Source organism: Aricia agestis, chromosome 3, assembly GCF_905147365.1.
Source record: "Aricia agestis chromosome 3, ilAriAges1.1, whole genome shotgun sequence".
Classification (NCBI taxonomy): Eukaryota; Metazoa; Arthropoda; class Insecta; order Lepidoptera; family Lycaenidae; genus Aricia; species Aricia agestis.
Window position 1 is genome coordinate 12,022,172 of NC_056408.1, and position 20,215 is coordinate 12,042,386.

General features: G+C 35.6%; 1 protein-coding gene across 1 annotated transcript in view; it reads right to left on the reverse strand.

The window, feature by feature from the left end:
- The window catches only part of LOC121725317 (protein artichoke), a 96,042-nt gene extending 78,296 nt beyond the window's left edge, over positions 1 to 17,746 (reverse strand). The window contains exon 1 of the mRNA XM_042112208.1: positions 17,640 to 17,746. The gene's annotated coding sequence lies outside the window, so the exon portion shown is untranslated. The remainder of the gene's footprint in view (positions 1 to 17,639) is intronic.
- Between the last annotated feature and the right edge of the window lie 2,469 nt (positions 17,747 to 20,215).

The following is a 20,215-nucleotide window of genomic DNA, read 5'->3' on the forward strand; positions in this document are numbered from 1 at the left end:
ATGTCAGTCCTTAATACAATCAAATACATCGAATAATGCCTGATCAATTTTCATCAAACGTTTTTTCATCCTTTCAATTACGATAATGTTGATTTAGAGACCTATAAAATATTGAAGTCGGTTTTTGAACCGTTACGTAATAAATTCTCATCATAAAGTTATGTAACGATCTTTATTGAAAGTCGAAGTAAGGTAAAAATAATGAATACGGCGAAACTGATGATTAAAAAATCAGCCCCGAAAGTTTGAGGTTTATACTACTAATTACTTTTTATGGCACACAATATCTACGGTGACGGATTTTCGCACTGACAATAAATGAAGAGTTTGCACACAAGTGATTCTTAATTATTATGAAGAAAATCTATAATCGAAGAAAATATAGAGTATACGATATGTCTTACCGTGAATGCCCATCTTCCCTATACATATATAATATAACAAAGGAAAATCTAATATTCCTCTCTAGTCCATCCGTTTAAACGTGCCTACGAGGGGAATAAAAGCTAGTGAAATTACAGATAGTATCGCAGACTGTCACATTAGCGTGACGATAAAATCGGTACGTGAGAAAAAACTTGATGGCGTGCCGTGTACTCCAGTGAAATAACTATAAACCGACTTGATAAAACTGTTATGACTCTTTATATCTTTACAGTTGGAGCTATGCTGTGCAATAAAAAGGACGTTTAAAAATTTAAATTTTTAATTTTTTTTTATTGTTGGTAAATGGTAGTTGAGTCGTCAGGTCATGTTTCAATGTGAATTAACCTTTAGTCAAAAGCTTTTAATAAGTTTATTATTGTAGATAGACCATGTAGACAATTATTATTTAGTAGACAAAGATTTAAAACCAAGAATACATTGAAAAACAACGTTACGAGTATAAACTAGGCAGCATCTCGCAATTTTCTTTTTGCTGCAGATAATATGTATAGAAAGTGCACAAATATGGTTTTATGTGAGGAAGTCCGCGCATCTTGTTAAAATAGAAATCGGTTATACAACCGGCGGGTTAGCACGTCCATACTTCATGCTCTCTTAATCTGGAAAATTCAACAACACGATTATCGCGGTGTGCACGAAACGGCACTGGGTCAGTTATATGAATCCGAGCTATCTGTAGCAACTAGCAAACGACAACCACAATCCTACAAGGATATGTTTTAGCCCCCACCTGAATGCAGAAGTAACGTTATTTCGTAAGGCGCAAGTTTTATAGGCACGTCCCCCAATCAATGTCATCTATATATTAATACGTTTGGACCCCTTTTGACGAAAAATGCGGGAACGTAGGTGCATGAAATTTCGTACAGTTATAGTTTATATGGAGAAGGAGTGCATCTAGCCAACATTGTTTTAAAATTATGCTGTTATCATACCTTATTTTAATAAATAAAACATTACACAATACACACACTACAATGTGCACACTACGATATTTTGAATGACAAGCCTATACAGTATACACACGAATTATTTTTTTTATTTATGGTTGAAGTCTATTGTCAGATTAAAAATGGGTTGTTGTTTTTTTAAAATCTGAAATATTAGTCAATAATTTAAACAAGGAGAACAAGGAGCCAAAAGAAGAAGAAAGTCAATATTTTGGTAATTGATTTTATTTTTTTTAGATTTCGTCCCCCTAACATTATCAGGGCTATTTATTTTCTATTTGTCTAATTAGCCTTAGGTGTAACAATTTTATGTTCAATATTATAATTTTTACAAGATTTATGATATCAATATAAAATATACGATGTTATTAACTCTAGATTGCACTCCTTCACCATATAAACTATAACTGTGCGAAATTTCATGCACCTACGTTTCCCCATTTTTCGTAAAAAGGGTTACAAAGTTTTTCTCTCACGGATTAATATATAGATAAGTTTTTCGTTCTACTTTTGCAGTGGTTATACTAAATATATTTTTTTCTCAACTGTACTATAATTATTTAGCCATAGTCAATCATACCATCCAGATATCATTGTTTTGATAAAGTTTAAAGTTATAGCTAATGTATGTAATATGTATACGTTGATTTCCACTTCTCTCTTTTTTTAGTATCATAACTATTAGTGGAAACTTGTAATTGGCTCTTAGCTTTATAGTAATCATTGTTATAGTTATTTTTACGTAGCTGTAAGTTTTCCAAATAAAATAAAAATAAAAAAATACATAGGTTCAAATACCAATTTCAATTTAACAAAATACAATAAAATGATTTCACTAAAATAAACAATTAAAATAAAATTAGAATGTCAAACAATAAAACAACGGCACAAATATGAAACAAAAAGAACAGAGACTATCCTAATATCACAGCTTAAATTTAGAACCTAATTGTTATTATCACACATAATACTACCGTTACGCTTATTCACTACACCCACGATCGTCCTGCAAAAAGCCAGGAAGATATCCCGCTTTTTACCCCCCAGGATGGATGGTAGATTCTCACCCGTTATCGGTGTGCCCAATTCCTGCTCAATATCGTATCTATTGCTAGCAAAAATTGGGCACTCGAGTAGCAGGTGAGGAACCGTCTCCTCAACTCCTGGCTGACACAGGCAGGACGGATCCTCCTTCAGCTTGAATCTGTTCAAGTAGAAGGCAAATCCGCCGTGACCGGTCAGAATCTGTGTGGTGTGGTGTGTGATGTCTATTTTATGTACTATTTTGTATACAGCAGCAGCGTTTAGAAAAAAGAGCTTCGTGACTCCGGCCGTCCCTCCCACTTCGTATCTCCCGTTCCATTCCTCAATCGTATCCTCTCTCAAGATACGCTTGACGAATGAAACAGGACATAGATCGTAGTCAGGTTTCCTTCTCAATTTCAGAGCGGCCTCCTTGGCTAGTTCGTCAACCCTCTCATTCCCTCTTAACCCTGCGTGCGCCTTAATCCAAAACAAAGAGACCTCCTGCCTGTGCAATGCAGCTTTTCGGAGGGCCGCCCTTGTTTGCACTGCCAGGGGATGATGGGAACAAAGGGTGACAGCCTGGAGAGCCGATCCGGAATGGCTAAGGATACCGACCTTTGCCATTCCACTGTTGCAGGCTATACTTACTGCTCCTTGGAGCGCTAGAAGTTCGGCTTGGTAGACGGTGCAATACGGCGACAAGGCAAGCTTGACGGCCTTTGTCTCACCTCACCCTTCCATACGGAGAGTGCGGTTCCGACTCGACCCTCAATCTTGCTGCCGTCCGTATAGATCCTATGGATGTGGCTATCAACCACATCAGCATACGAGTCCTCATCTACTATCCCGAACCTCAGCTCTACCTGCTCTGCCGGATGTGGGTCTTCAATCGCGAAAGCCATTCGATCCACCTCCCTGTCTCCCAATGCCGGGTATGACACTCCCTTCTTGATCTCATAAAGTCTCGATGCTTCGAGTATTCTGAGATCAAAAGGGAGTATTCCAGCCAACAGCAGCGCAGACTTCAGGGAGACGGTCATATATGCTTTGCAGATCTTCAAGGCAAAACTTCGTTGGACAGAGTTGAGCCTTTTTTGGACCCCCATCTTTTCCACGGTGGGTGCCCACGCTGCTGATGCATACAAAATAGTCGGTTCTATGACCGCTGTATATATAATTTTAACTACTTGGGGGTTAAGACCCCAACCTACTCTGGCTGCTCTGGCTAGCATTGTGTAGCGAACAGGTAATTGAATATTATAATAATAGCATTGAAATTTCTAGTTTTAATAATATTTTGTGTGAATTTTTAGTATGGCTGAATATCGCTGGTGTCATTTTTGTTCACAGCTTGTACACTTTACACTGTACACATTCACACCTCCATGGCAATGTCATAAGATCCTTGTAGATTTGTAGGTCTGTAAAAGCCACAAAGATAGGTTTTATATTAAAAAAATATACTAATGTAAAACAAATGCAAAAAACGGGTAGTGTTTAAATACTTTTTTAAATATTTTTAATTTTAAGGTTTCAACTTCAGACACCAACAATTTAGAGGATTTTTAGAAATCTCCACAGTATCAGGGCATTAATAATATTTTATTATATATTTAACGGTTAATGAAAGTAGACATATAATACTAGCAATATATGTTACCTGTTCCACTCATATCGAGTTACCGACATCAGCAGGGAAAACCTATACGGTACTTTTACCAACTTTCCTGTTTAATCACATGCGAATTTATATGTTAGCCTTCCTTACAACTCTGTTATGTCCTTTAGCAATAATTATAAGTTTCAAAGACTTTTTATTATTGCTAAAAAATTTCATTGAGAGGCTACGGAACTACCAGCTCTATATATAGAGTAGGTAGAGAACATGGAATGTACGGCCCCAATTAACTATATTATCAAGATATTTTCGGCTTCTAATTTATATTAAATTAAACACAAACCCCCTTACTAATAAACGTTGTATAAGCTTTGAATAGTTATACAGTGTTTTGTTCCTGTCACACAAGTGACATTTTTAATTGGATTGAAGAAGATAAAACACAGTATAACTATTCAAAGCTTATACAGTGTTTATTAGTAAGGGGGATAGTATATTATCAATACATCACACATCACAATACACATATAAATAAAATTGGAGTGTCTGTTTGTAATATTGAAAGAACCGTTTTTACTACATGCATACGAATGAAAACGCTACATACACCAAAATAACAGTTTTTACAATTTTTGTCTGTATGTCTGTATGTCTGTTTGTTCCGGCTAATCTCTGAAATGGCTGGAGCGATTTTGACGGGACTTTTTTGGCACATAGCTGATGTAGTAAGAAATAACTTAGGCTATTTTACTTTTTTGTATTTTTTCTCGGACACGGACAACTACGCCATCTAGTTATAGAATATACATACTAATAATTGTTTTCAAGTCTTGTAGCACAAGTCTAGATATACAATAACAATAATTATTATAATTGGTTGCTTATACTATGCTAACAGAGTAACGTATATATAATTAATTGTATTATTCCTAAAGCGTAGGCTGCCAACCAAATTATTATGTTTGCTTGATACAAGATTTTTACGCAGCTTCGCCCCCCTAAAATAGTATTCCTAATATTTCCACAAAATGTCGTCATAAAAGAAAAGGGTACGACATTACCTTTAGTTATCACTTATCAGTATCAAATGTAAAAAATCAAAATGCCCCTGAACAAACTCAAAATGTTTTTTTTTTTTGGAAACCATGTTTTTTGCTTCTGCCATTAATTAGGAACCTACTTGGCATATTTTGTTATTGAAAATACCACACCATTAAAATACGTATATCATAATAATAAAACTTAATATAATATTTTATATGTACCTTACTTACCGTAACAATAAGTATTTTTGATGAAATTAAAATATTCTTTATGTAATACTTAAACAATATTACGTAAATAATGTAAGCGACCGGATTCATGAGGCACACACTACTTGTATATTTAGTTATTTACATTGAGCATGCCCCTGAAATAAACTTACAATGTGTGAAATACAAAACCTTGCTTGTTACGCAGATTCGAGCATTGTTTTAAATGAAAATGCATTTAATTTCGAACAATGAAGAATATTTCATAATATTTAATTAGTAATTACAGCTCGGTTACGAAATACTTTTTCATTGGCAGTAGATTAAATAACCTCAAAATAAAATGTATCAATAACATCCGTTAGATGTTAAGGAAACGAAAATTAATTAACAATATAATTACGACCTTAAAAATCTTTAAAGTATACGAGTACATCAGACTTTTCATCCGATTCTTTTTGATATTATAAGTTTCAGTTCGGTTATTAGGTAATTTTAGGGTTCCGTACCCAAAGGAAAAAACGGGACCCTATTACTAAGACTTCGTTGTCTGTCCGTCTGTCCGTCTGGCCATCTGTCTGTCTGTCTGTCTCCAGGCTGTAACTCAAGAGCCGCTATAGCTAGACTTCTGAAATTTTCACAGATGGTGTATTATATATCTGTTGCCGCTAGTATTTATTATTATTACTATGTGTAGTTCATTTGTTTGAATTATTTTCCTAGAAATAGACGCGTACTATATACGCGTCTATTTCTAGGAAAGTTTTGAAATCTTTACTTCTAGCCGCTTGTTCTTATCATTATGAGCATGCACACGCTTATAAAGCTATGTTCTTTAGAGTTTAGATAAATACAAACACAAGATCAAAGCGAGCACTCAAGACCTAGAGCTTAACGGTAAAATTTACGACCGACATTATTTTGGTCTTGTGACTGTTGTCTACAAAAGCCATAACTCTAGGATACCCACAATCGTCATACTTTACTACCGCAAAGTAGGTAAGGGAACGTACTTCGTGACCCGTTTGTGCTGGAAATATATGAGCCAGCCCGAACGCGCGGTTTGGCGGTTGCACCGCGAGATTAATGTATGCAACGATTTATTAGAATAACGGCGCGTTGTCATTTACATACAATGCTCCCAAAGTGATAGTGCGCATAGAAATCTTCGTAATTTTTCGGCAACGGTCGTATTTCCCCAGCGTCGGAAGACGTCGCTGCAAGCGCTGTTTAAACCGCTTTGCGACGACGTAGAGGCGCCAGACGTTGCTTGGACGTTACCATGGTAACGTCACTGGTCACGTCGTGATGGCTTCCCGGTGAGTTATGGCACTTATTGACGAACCGGCGACAGCGGACAGCCACCGGCTATATGATATTTACTTTCAATATCCTTTGAACAATGTGCAAAATGTGCATTGTTTGGGGCTCTTACGTTTCGGGTGTTTTCGTGATTACGACAACTAGCGAAGATTTGCATGCGCATTATTAATTTGGGAGTACTGTACATTTAGTTTGTCAACTCGCCGTATACCCGCCAAGGCGGGAATGCAATTCCGCAAGATAGTTTCAATCCCGGTATTTGCGGGATTGAACCATCACAATCCCGCTGGATCCCGGTATTTGCGGGATCCCGCAGGTTGATTTTAAACTTTTAAAATAAATCGTTATAATGATACTTGATATACCCCGTTTTATGCTCAGAAAGTCAAAGAAAACAAACTTTGTGGCACACTTTTTTACAGGTGTTTATTAATAAAAATAAAAGAAAACTATTTTTTTATATGTCTAGTAAAAAACTAAAAAAACTCACTTATTTATTTTCATCTTATAATTAAGTTTTTTTTTCGAAATATAGATATAAAATTGAACTCGAAGAGTCCGCTTATAAAAGTATGTTAAAAAGGTTAAGGTATTAATATTGTGTCGTCTGCCAAACGGCTCCTGATATTCTACACTAGGTAGCCCAGCAGCTGAAAAAGTTAGCTCAGCTTCCACGCTGGTTGGTACAATTGTCGTTAAAAGTGAATTGAAGGCAAATAATTGTTTAGTGGGCTGCTAGTAGCCAGTTTACGCACCTCCGCCTGCAGAGTTACACGTATGAATCACGCTTCTTTGTAATCCCGCCAGTCCCGCGGGATCCCGCTAAATTTTCGACCGGGATTAGTCCTGCGAAATGCATGCGAGTTCCCGGTATTTCAGGATCCCGGTATCCCGGTATTGCATTCCCTACCAAGCCATGCGTTCACATCGCCACATATAAATCCAGCCTTAGGGAACGGTTCCCGCGCGCGTGGTTCAACATCTATTTATACTAATATTATAAAGCGGAAGATATTTTATTACGCTAAGATAAACATTCCTATATATATATATATATATATATATATATATATATATATATATATATATATATATATATATATATATATATATATATATATAATAATAGGAGCGAAGAAATAGAGGAAAGTATGGAAAAAACGGGGGAACGTGAAAGGACATAGGTTTCTTTTTTTGCGGAAAAATATACGGTTTCCGTGACATTCCTAAATTATGCGGGCCGAACATCTAGTAGTTTTATATTTGTGCTGCGTCTCATTAAAATATTTTCCGCGAAAGTTTGAAACGGGAAAAATAACTCCCGAGGCTGCGTATCGGGATAAAAAGTTTCAACATTAAAGTTTAGTGCGGGTCGACTTTTTCAGCCTACTTGTACGTTGGGATGCCAACTTTAAAGTTTAACTACAATGTTTGAAGAGAATTTTACTTTAATAAGGTTTGAATACTATACTAATAATAGCGACATTTGATGTTGTTATTTTTGAATTAGTTTAGCGCTTGGGAGCTATCCTATATCCTTTCTCGAACCCAGCCAGCTAAATTTCATCTAACCCTAGAAGCCCAATCTACGTCGTTTCGACGTATACTCCGACGAAAATCTGCTCTATCTTTCTCGCGCAAGATCGGATCGCCGTAAACTCCCGAACCAACTTAGTAGCCGCCAAGACGAAACAGGGGACGGTTGTTTCGCTTCGGTAAGTGTCGCCATTTTGTTGTTACACACATGTTGCACGTCGATTCGACGTATGTTTGGGCTTTTTGTAACTTTTGGTAATAGCTTTGATGATTTATTATTCTGATTTTTATTTAATTATATTTTGTTTTGAGTGGTTTTCCATTCGATATTCACTTTTTATATCCAACCATACCATGACGTCCAGTCGGCAGCTCAATCAAGATGAAATTGCTGCTATTTTGGCAAATGAAGCACTGTTTTGGCACTTGATACAGAATCTGAAGATTAAGATTGTGTTACTCATGATGATGTTATGAGTGACGTAGAAGATGAAGTGGTGGACTACGTGGAAAATACAAGTCCAGAAAATGGACCAGAAAACCCATAAAATCCTGCATCTTTTCCGGAATTAGTTTAGTTCTTATAGGAAAACTTATAGGTGGCCAATGGCGGTCTTCTATGGTATTTTAAACATGGCTTTTGTGAATTCCTATATTATAATTATATTGTCATAACAAAGTTAACCAAAAGGAAAAACCAGTTAGTCGTAAAGACTTTATGAAGATATTGAGCACACAGTTGACGGAACCATGGATGGCAAAACATTTGGAGACACCTACTTTGCAGAAGAATTTGCAACAAAATTTAACAATTATAATAAAACTTGCACCACAGACAACACCAGAGACATCATGTGATGAGCCTGAACAAAATAAAACGACGATATCGTGGGTTTTGCTTCTATAAAAAAGGCGGATGATCAAATCGCAGTGCTTGAAATGCAAAAAAGCGGTATGCGGAGAACATAATATTAACATTTGTGAATAATATATTTAGAGACTGAATTACATACATTTTCTTATTTATTATTGATAAGAGATGATTTAATTTTAAGGAGAAACATTTAAAAAGTTGATTTATATAGAACTTTTATTATTATAAGAAAAAAACCTGAGAGGATCTAATTTTTGTTATTTTTTTTGTTCTTTTGTCTATTGTAGTATTAATAAAAATTATATATTTTTAAAATTACATTTTTTCATTTCATTATAACATACTTTAAATAAATAATTTAAAAAATCTGCATATTCTAAAATAAAAAGGTGAAATCGAGTGACTTTACTATATACACGTCGTTGTGACGTATGATTGGGCTTTATAGCTGGAAAAATATGTTTGGGCTTCTAGGGTTAAATCAGATTATTACTCGAAGCGAGAAGCACCAGGCAAAGTGACAAATAGAAACACTAGTGGTTTTATAAGTGGACGGATACAAATTGTGTTTGAAAAAATTATTGTCACAAAAAAATGGCCACAACTTCGAGAAAGTTCAAAAGTTTACGGCAATAATGCGGTCCGCGAATGTTTTGCAAATAATTACAAAATATATCACATTATAATAATTTCAAGACAATCATATTAAAATAATTTTAGCTTTATGTATCTCAAATGCGGCCCGCCTTAAGTTTAAACATCCACCTTGTGGGCCTTGTGGTCGCTAAACCGCGCGGTTTGGCAGCTACACCACTCTAACGGCGGTGTGTGTGTGTGTTTCGGGCGGACGCACATAAGTCGAGTCACAACTCACAGCTAAGAATCTCCTATCTACTGCAGTTCATAAACATGACAATAGGTACTACTAATATATATTCTGTGACAATAGTTAGGTTACTTAGCTTTCGGCTTTCATCTCTGCCATTATCCAGAGTATTACGAGCTATACGCACTTAAAAAGAATGCTCAAATTTATCCCTAGATATCACATTTGAAACTGTAAGTACTTTTACGTTAATGACGAAATCGTGTCTTACATTAGAAATGATATTACAGCCATTTACACCACTAAGAACTGTGTGAGTGAACGCAATGCGAGCTATGGCTTTTCTTAATGCGATTTTGTTGTAATGCGTGGGTTTATTCTATATTTAGACCCTGCTATAAATAATTCAATACTTAAGAGCTAATTTTACGTACGAACTCTTTTATTATCCCTGTAGGATGAAGTCCATGGCCTAGTGAATCGAAAGAAAAAGCCAGAGGTCTAGTGGATTGAAATAAAGAAAAGGATCAGTTCGCACTCGGTACGCAAGTTCGAATTTGAGGTTTTCAAGTAAGTTTAAGGGACACTAATACAATGACAAGAAACGTCATGAGGTTGGCCCCATTCCTTTTTAGGGTTCCGTACCCAAAAGGTTAAAACGGGACCCTATTACTAAGACTTCGATGTATATCCGTCTGTCCGTCTGTATGTGTGTCTCCAGGCTGTAACTAAGAACCGCTGTTGCCGCTACAACAACAAATACTAAAAACAAAATAAACGTGATTTTTTGCATTTTTTTGCTCGATATCAATAACGGCAATGCTGCACTTGAAATATTCACGAAATACTCAGTTTATTTGTAATTTAATAATTTATACTAAAATTTAAATAAATTAAATTATTAAATACTCCCATACAAAAAACACAATTTTCAGCCTGTTTTTTCTCTATTGTGGTACGGAACCATTCGTGCGCGAGTCCAACTCGCACTTGGCCGATTTTTTATAATACGAGTAGATTGTATTATACAGAAAGACAGGCTCTGACTTCAAAATGTTATTTTAAAGTTGTATTAGGAATAACTTTTGTCAAATTGAACATTAAATTTTCCACGAAACTTTACTACAAATGCATGATAATTAATTTCACGATTTAACATAGATGAGGTTAATTGTTGATAACAATTCCAATATAAAATGCAAATCGACCACATCGAGGTGAACACGCGAATAATTTGAAAACTCTATTCTATTACCCAACGAACGGATTATACAATGGATTAACATTTGGAATCGTATACTAGTTCTCATAGTATTAAAAATTTTTGGGAAATATTGATCAGCTTTTATAAGTTTGTCACAAATAATATCATGTATAGGCCAACCAGGATCTAATGGCAAATTTGGATGGCAGATTTAAAAAAAATGTCCTTGATCATTGGGTACATTTTTAATTTTTATATTTGCATGTTCCACACACAGAATCAGCTGCTATAAGGAAAAACCGGGAAAGTGCGTGTCGGGCCACGCGCAATATAGGGTTCCGTAGTACTGTAGTTTTTGATAATTTTTGTATGGTCAATGAATGTACATTTATAACGTGTTTACACTACTAACAACATCATCTCAGTTACGTTCAAAAGAATTTGAACGGAAAGTTCCTTTATACTTCGCCGAATACATTTTTTTTAATTGATCGACTATAACTCAAAAACTTTTGAAGTCTTCTTAGCCGTGATAGTTTTAAGTTTTTCTTTTAAATTATGCATATTTCCTACTCCCGTGAATTTTTTCACATTTCCACAACCGTTTAGCTGGTAGAAGGGGGGGTCACTGGACTCTAACGATTTTTTTCCACTTTAAAACTTAATATTTCACAAAAGGATCTCTAAATCGGAAAATGATCTATGAATTCTCATAATCATAATATTTTTTTAAATCTATCTAACGACACCCCACCCGATTGATGTGTTGAGAAGATACCATACAAAAATATATTTTTGTAAGATTTTATGAACCGTTTTGTCGGCATCATTAATATGTGCATTGTGCATTCGTGCCAATTAATTACAGTTTTGTAGGTCCTATAGTCTCTGAGCAAAACCGCGGACAGACAGACGGATGGATGGACAGAAAGTCGGACGGACAGATCGAAACTATAAGGGTTCCTTGTTGACTATGGAACCCTAAAAGGATCAAAATGCTTTATTCCAATTACCCCGGTATTGCTAGAGTCAATTTATTTTTTCACTTTTTGCCATCAGATCCTGATTCCTGGTACACCTATACATAATATACTAGATGACGCCCGCAACCCTGCTTCGCCAAAACTCTTTTCTCGCGTGGAAACAGGACATGTTTTGGGATAAAAAGTATTTTTTGACCTTTTCCGGGACTCAAAGTATCTCCATACCAAATTTCAGCAAAATCGGTTCAGTGGTTTGGGCGTGAAGAGGTAACAGACAGGCAGACAGACATGCTTGCGCATTAATAATATTAGTATGGATAGTATGGATGTACGGTAGGGAAAGTATCTAAATACTAACAGCTACATACCATAGAAAAATCTTTAAAAACCAATAAAACGTAGAACTAAACAGCTCAAAATGTGTTGTTATTGATCGTAAAAGTCCCGCGTTTCGATTATACTACCAACATGTTACATGGCATTACACCGCACCACAGAGTGTGCGCAATTGTACACACACAGAGAAAAGTGTTAAGATTAAAATCGATTTAAAATGTATGACACCATTGACGTAACGTAGAAAATGGCCGACAAAAAAGTATATTTCTCCGTAAAATTCTTATGCAACAGAAAATGCTCGCTCGGCAACATTCAGTGCGGTATTTTCGTTTCGTTTTAATTGATCAGTGAAAGTAACTTATATCAATAATAACTTAATTAATTTATGGGCAGAGAAAGTTCAAATACATAATAGATATTATAAAAGACACAACAAGAAACAATAGAAAACCTTACTGTGTGCTAACTTTGGTCTCAAGATGTGTCAATCTTCATTTGTTTCATTTTATTTCCCTAACAAAATGAAACAAATGAAGATTGACACACCTTAAAACCCGGGAAAGCACATACTTACTTTTTATCCCGGAAAAAAATTTGGCGCAACGGAGTTGCGGGCGTAATCTAGTTTTGAATAAATTTAATAAGAACAGACATCCGTATGGTGATAATGATGATTATTACATTAATTCGTTTCGTCTGAACTACGAACAAAAAATACCGACTCCGTAAGTTTTACGCTTCGAATATTTCGTATCAATTATTTTAAAGTTGATTTTCAATTGTTACTTTCTCAACTATCTTAGGTAATGGCGTCTGGGTCTAGAAATAAAATAAATGCTCAACTATATTTAGAGGCAAAAGTTTTAATATTTAATAGACATTTTATACAACCGTTCACAAAAGCTAGATTTGAGCTTTCATTTCTAGTTTCGACTGATATTAAATTGCGTGTTATATTCAATTATTTGTGTTTATTATCAACTTTTAAACTCGCCATTACATTGTAGATTACATAGAGCGTTCAAATTACTTTAAAGCTACGTGTAAAGCCCTGTAACCATTCACAACATAGCGTGCTTGTGAATTGTTTCCTTACCGGGCTATGCAATGCTAACGCAAGACCTAGGCTCGGTTGTCCATTCTGATTTTGGCATCTGCGTGTGTGGTAACTTTGATCTTTGATATTTTAAAATAATTGGCCGTGGATTCTCAACACTTTATAAGGGAACGTGCGCAAAGGTGCTGCTGACCACTGGTGTCGCCAATCAGAAAAAAAAAATTTAATTGACATGCTTTGACATGTTATATTACCTGCAGTTACTACATGGTTCCGATTAGCCCTTGAAACTCTACATTATACTTACTCGTAGTAATTTATAAGTTATAACCTTCCAATCTATGGAAATTGGCAGTAGTCAGTAAGTGCCTTTTTAGACGCCCAAGCCAAAGAATATAGGGGTTAGTCCGATGTGTACATAACGTTTTATTCTTTGCCAGAATGTTTTTGCATCACAGAAATAAATCAAGATAGAACGGCGACGCACGTGCGTTGCTAAGGAATCGCTCGTGTCAATTCTTGCTTTGCTTTTAGTTAAAACAAATATCTTACCCGTGGCAAGAAATACCTCCTTTTGACCGATTCACTTTCGTACTTCTGTTTTTACAATTAGACACTGCACAATTGATAGAATGATAGAGTATGCCGACTTAGAACTGATGTTGAAATTATTAAATTTGACGTATTATGACGAAAATCGTCGCTAGGGTTGTTAACTTGTTACCTACGAATTTAAAACTATGACATATTCGCTGGACGTGTTCCTTTTTGGTCGTATTGTTGTTTGTGTTTTGGCACATGCGATTAAAATTCTCAGAATCCAATTTTGAAAACTTTATTTTTAATATTTAAAAATTTATTATATCAGCCAGCGCGAGTCACATTCCGTTCATAATCCTAGTGAAACCCGACGAATTTGACATATATTGAAACCTGTCCGTCTCTTTGCAGTCGAACTACTGGTCATTATGTCTATTGTGACAACAGCTTCGGTGTAATCAAGTCGAGACGTGCGCGCTGACAGAATGAACGTTCAACGAATCTTGCAGTATACTGCAAGATTAAAACACGCGTACTCCACCCGCTTAGCCGTTCTATCTTGATTTATTTCTGTGTTTTGCATTAAATATTATCAATTTAATCGGTCGTTAAGTTATAAGATCAATTATAATTTAATCTACAGAAAACTTAAAACAAAAGACTAACTTTGTAAGATGAAATCCATATATTTTCAATAGTTTAAAAAAAGATTGTAAGAGGATGTTCAACCAAATAAATAAAAGGGAATTTGAAAGTAAATTGTCAGGTATCTTTCTGTGCTTTTAGATAACGGTTAATCTTTTCAATAGTTTGATGTTAGTAAACTAAAAGCAAAAACAAATTTCGGTCTGGCATTTGAATCACGCATTATAGGTAGTGGGGCGGGAACGGTGGCATTTTATAGGGGTTAGTTACCCCTTTCAAATGACACCTGATTTGTGTCTAGGAGATGCATAGTTTTTTTAATACATGTTTGAAGTTATGTGTGACGAAACGTTATTTTTTGTTAACTTGTCTTTAATATTCATTTTTCACAATAACTAGGTTTTGTTTTATGCGTAATTTGTTGTAAAATGTATTTAAGTGTCATAAAATATATAAAAACAGCATACAATTCTTTATAGCATTTACATTAGGTAATTAATTATAGCAATGTATCACTCCGTGCTGGCCCAATACGACTTGGTTGGGTTAGGTTAGATGGCTATGGCGGGAGCGTAGCGCAGCGAAGCTCCCGCCTTAGCCATCGTGGTTATTTTTTTGTGAACCACCCAGAAATAGGAGCCCCGCGGAGCGGGGCTCCGTCGACTATTAATTGAAGCCAGTTGTTATAATATTATATATCTATAAAAAATATAGGGGGTGCAATTAAACCTTTAATTAGTTTGCTAGGGTGCAAAAAAGTGCCTAAAATTTGTTACGCAAGGGCGATAGGGCATTGCATTCCCGCAGATGCCCGCAGCATTGGAGCTGTATATTTACAATATAAGACATAGAACCGAGTTTGCCCACACCCAAAAAAGATTAATTTTGTCGTAAGTCCACTAATTTGGTTGTTTTATCGAACATAATCTCAAAAACTAAAAAAAAAATTCGTGGTAACTACTGATTTCCTAACTTTAGGGAGGGGGTAGGGGGGTCCCCCCCCCCCCCCCCCCCCCCCCCCCCTCCTCTCCCGCCCCCTCCCTATAATGCGTAATTCAAATGCAACCCGAAAATTTCTTTTGATGGAGATAAAGACGAGACGAATGATGTTGATGATGATTATTCGACGCCAAGATGATGATTGATGATAGCGATGGCGGGAGTAACGACCTGTTTCTGTACAAGAAGCACCTGACCAGAACGACAAACTGTATTGACTTGGGCTTGCCCACTGGACTGGCAAATGAAATTGATAAGAGGGTAGACGTGAATCATGAAAATGGATCAGCTTTATGATCCAGTTTCTTAAAACTAATCTATTTTTGAAGGGCCTTACTGTATGTTGAGCCCCTTATAAAAGCAATTATACCTACATATAAAAGTCATTATTAGTCAGGTAGTAACTGAATACTTTAAAATTTAAACAAATTATAGAGTATCAGAAGGGTCGTAACAAACTTTATCATTATCCTAAGTCCTCATAAGAATTTCAAAGAAAATACAAAGCCATTTTAGATAAGATAAGGCACTTTTGGAAGCACATAACTTGACTTTTGGAAAGCATTTTACCAAGTAGGAGCTTATTCGCAATGTTTTGGTGAGTCACTGCGATGCAAAACGGGGACAAGGAACGTTAAGCCTGAGAAAGAATGCCGGTGATAAGTAGCAGTCGTGACGATCCACTCATGCAGAAACTAACGAAGAATGCCGCCTAAAAAACTCAATTTACACAAGAAATCTTTGACTGATTCCATTCCTTATACTCAATAAATTAAGATGACTTTAATACGTACGCGAACATAATATTTATAGAAAGTATAGTATAACTTCATGTGCAAATAATAATAATCTAAAAAGTACACAAAATCTACTACTAGTTTTCACACACATCTAATAGTTTTAAGATTTTTTTATCATAATATGCTTGCATAATACGATGATGTTGAATAAGCCACGTTAAAAGTTTTAATAAAAACCAAGGCTGAGAAGAGGATTAAGTTATTTTTAGACTTCGCATTCTTTAATCTAAAGTTTTTGTTTGGTAAATCGTATGATTGATATTTGGATGAAAAAAATTACGTGCACATAATGTTTACGACTAAAGATAACTAATTTTATATTGTACTAGATTTTGCCCGCAACTCCGATGAGACAAAATTCGTTTATCGCGCGGGAACCGTATATTTTTCCGGGATAAAAAGTATCCTATGTCCTTTCCCGGGACTCAAAGTATCTCCATACCGAATTTCAGCAAAATCGGTTCAACAGTTTAGTCGTGAAGAGGTAACAGACAGACAAACACGTGGTAGAGCCATGCTTCGGCGCGAATGGGCCGGCTCGACCGGTGAAATACCACGGGCTCACAGAAAACCGGCGTGAAACAGCGCTTGCGCTGTGTTTCACCGAGTGAGTGAGTTTACCGGAGGCCCCAATCCCCTACCCTATTCCCTTCCCTACCCTCCCCTATTACCCTATTCCCTCTTAAAAGGCCGGCAACGCACTTGCAGCTCTTCTGATGCTGCGAGTGTCCATGGGCGACGGAAGTTGTTTACCATCAGGTGACCCGTTTGCTCGTTTGCCCCCTTATTTCATATTAAAAAAAATACACATTCGCATTTATAATATTTGTAAGTTTTCGCATTTATAATACCTACATTCTAAGGGATAAGAATGTCCAAGTTATATTAAACCCGTCTTCCATTTAACCTGTCTTTGAAAAAATGCAGAGTGCAAAACCCTATAATGGCAAGGCGGTCGGGTAAGTCATGCTCTATCGTTGCTCGGTAAAATTCTTGCTCTTTGCCTTTGCACTTTAATATTATCATCCATCAGATGAAAATACGAAAAGTAATTTTAGGGTAATCATAGTTGAACTTAGCGAGATTACATTTTTTAGATAAAATGTTTCATTCAAAATTACTTAGCAAACGAAGATTTCATGGATTTAAAAAATCGTGACTTAACATCTCGGGGCGACGCTTTATCGCATCTTTATAATAAGTGTAACAACTAACAAACCTTTTCCAAACACACTGACACTGGAAATCACACAAAAATCACACTTCACAAACACATCACTGCATCAAATCCGAGGAATGTTGGTTGCGCGCGCGCACGGGGGCAGAGACCTATAGCGCGGACCGGCGACGGCGGGCGCTGCGACTCGAGTACCGTTGCACGAGGCGAAGGCTTTAACATTACACTCCACACTCCTTTGTGGTACAGACCTTGACTGTTTGATCTCCGAAACGAAAGTGGAATGATAGCCTAATTCTGTGAATGGACTTTTGTGTCAGCACTCAGCACAGATTTGGATACTTACTTGAAAGGTTGTTGAATGTTGGTGTTATTCTTTTGTTTATTTATATCTTTCTCTAATCTCTACCAAGTAGTGTACCAAAAACTGCGTTAGGTTTAAAATATTATAGAAAGTAATCACTCTTAAATTAAATATTACAACTACTTAATTATGGCTTAAATTCTGTTATTCTTCTTCTGCTCCGTTTTCAATTTTTTTTTATAATATTTTAAAACTTAATTTATTTAGTTTTACTTCATTAGTCTTATTGTGAATGAATATGAATCAGATTGTAAAAACAATTTAGCGTTATGTAAAACTGTGAATAATTATTAATTTTAGAAAGTTTATATTTTGAAATTCAAATTAAGATAATAAATAGTTCATATCCATAAGAAAATATATATTTTATTCATTTATTATTGCTGATATATTTTGTTGCTGGAATAAAATTTTTAACACATATTTGTTCAGCAGTATTCCCAAGGTGGAGTAGTGAACATAAAATAGAGCTAAAGGCAAATATTTTACTTGAAATTTATGTGTACATAACTTATTTTAAAAATAAATTATAAAAGCAAAGCCTTAAAATCCTTATTATTATGTTATGGACGTTGCTTAGAATACTTTCTAGCTTTTGTTTTACTACTAAGTAGAAGTTGAGATAGAAAATCAAAATTTAGTAAGCATTATTTTTATTATTGCCTTCTAAGCTTTCTAGTCTTCTAAATGAAGATAGGAAGGACTTATCTTATACTTATTATGTACAAGATAAGTCCCTTAATATCTACATATTATATTGCTATTTTTAGACTAAAAATAGCAATATAGGTATGGCCATTTTAGACTAAAATTGTTTATTTTTTTTGTACAAAATCATCTTGGCCAAGGGACTTATCTTGTGCATAATTAAATAAATTCAGATAAGAGTAATATTTAATAATACTACTCGTACGGAACTATGATAACAACACCAAAATGTTTACGTTGTTTTAATCGTTATTTCTACGGGCCGCTGATTTTGTAGACAAAACGATTAAATAATTACATAACAGACAACTTACAACCGAGACAGTTACGACGTAACTGTTACAATTATGTTACAAGAAATTACTCACTTTATAGCGAAAGCTAACTTCAATTACTTACATCTTAAAACGTCTTAATAGCCAATTCGACCCCATTAGCTGGTCATATAAAAGGCTGTGACTAATTTATCAATGGATAGAAATTGTAAATCTTTTATTAGCTAAAATAGTTTTGAAAATAACGAAAGTTCAGTGTTAATAGGAAGGTATAGTTTCAATATAAATAAATCATGATAATATTATGACGATCTTGTCTGAAGAATCTGGCCCACTTTTTACTTTATCGCTCAACTTCATAGAATCGCCGATCAAAATGTATGGAATTGACATAAGCGTTCGATAATAATAAATTAATAATATTATGAAGTCGACGTTCAACTCGTGTAATGTCAATTTCATACATTAATTTGATCGGCGTTTGTCTTGGGCAGTATTGGCTAGGCGCTCAGGTCTTATTGAAAACATAATAACAAGCAGAACCATAGCAATCTCTCTTACTAATAAAAATACACAGCAAAAATAACTATACAAGTTCTACTTGGCTTTGTCGGATACATAGGAATTAGGAAACGTCAAATGACAGAAAAAGATGGCGAACTTTGAATAGCTATACGCTGTGTAAATATTTTTTTTACTTATATATTTTTTTTAATAAGATAATGGGGCAAACGAGTAAACGGGCCAACTGATGGTAAGCAACTTCCGTCGCCCATGGACACTCGCAGCATCAGAAGAGCTGCAGGTACGTTGCCGGCCTTTTAAGAGGGAATAGGGAAGGGTAGGGATGGGAAGGGAAGGGAAGTGAATAGGGTAGGGGATTGGGCCTCCGGTAAACTCACTCACTCGGCGAAACACAGCGCAAGCGCTGTTTCACGCCGGTTTTCTGTGAGAACGTGGTATTTCTCCGGTCGATCCGGCCCATTCGTGCCAAAGCATGGCTCTCCCACGTATCAAAATTAGGAGGCAAACGGGCGTACGGATCACCTGATGAAAAGCAACTACCGTCGCCCGCGGATGTACTATCTATATTATATCGTCTTGCTATTTCCAATATGAAATAAAAGAGAGCGATAATAATTCTATTACATGCCTCTCGCTGAAGCTAAAAATAGCATCAAAATTACGTTAAAGAAAATATAAAATTTGTAATATCAATAAAGCTTTACTGTTATGTGGCGTCGGTGTAGAACAGCGCCATTATAGAAAAG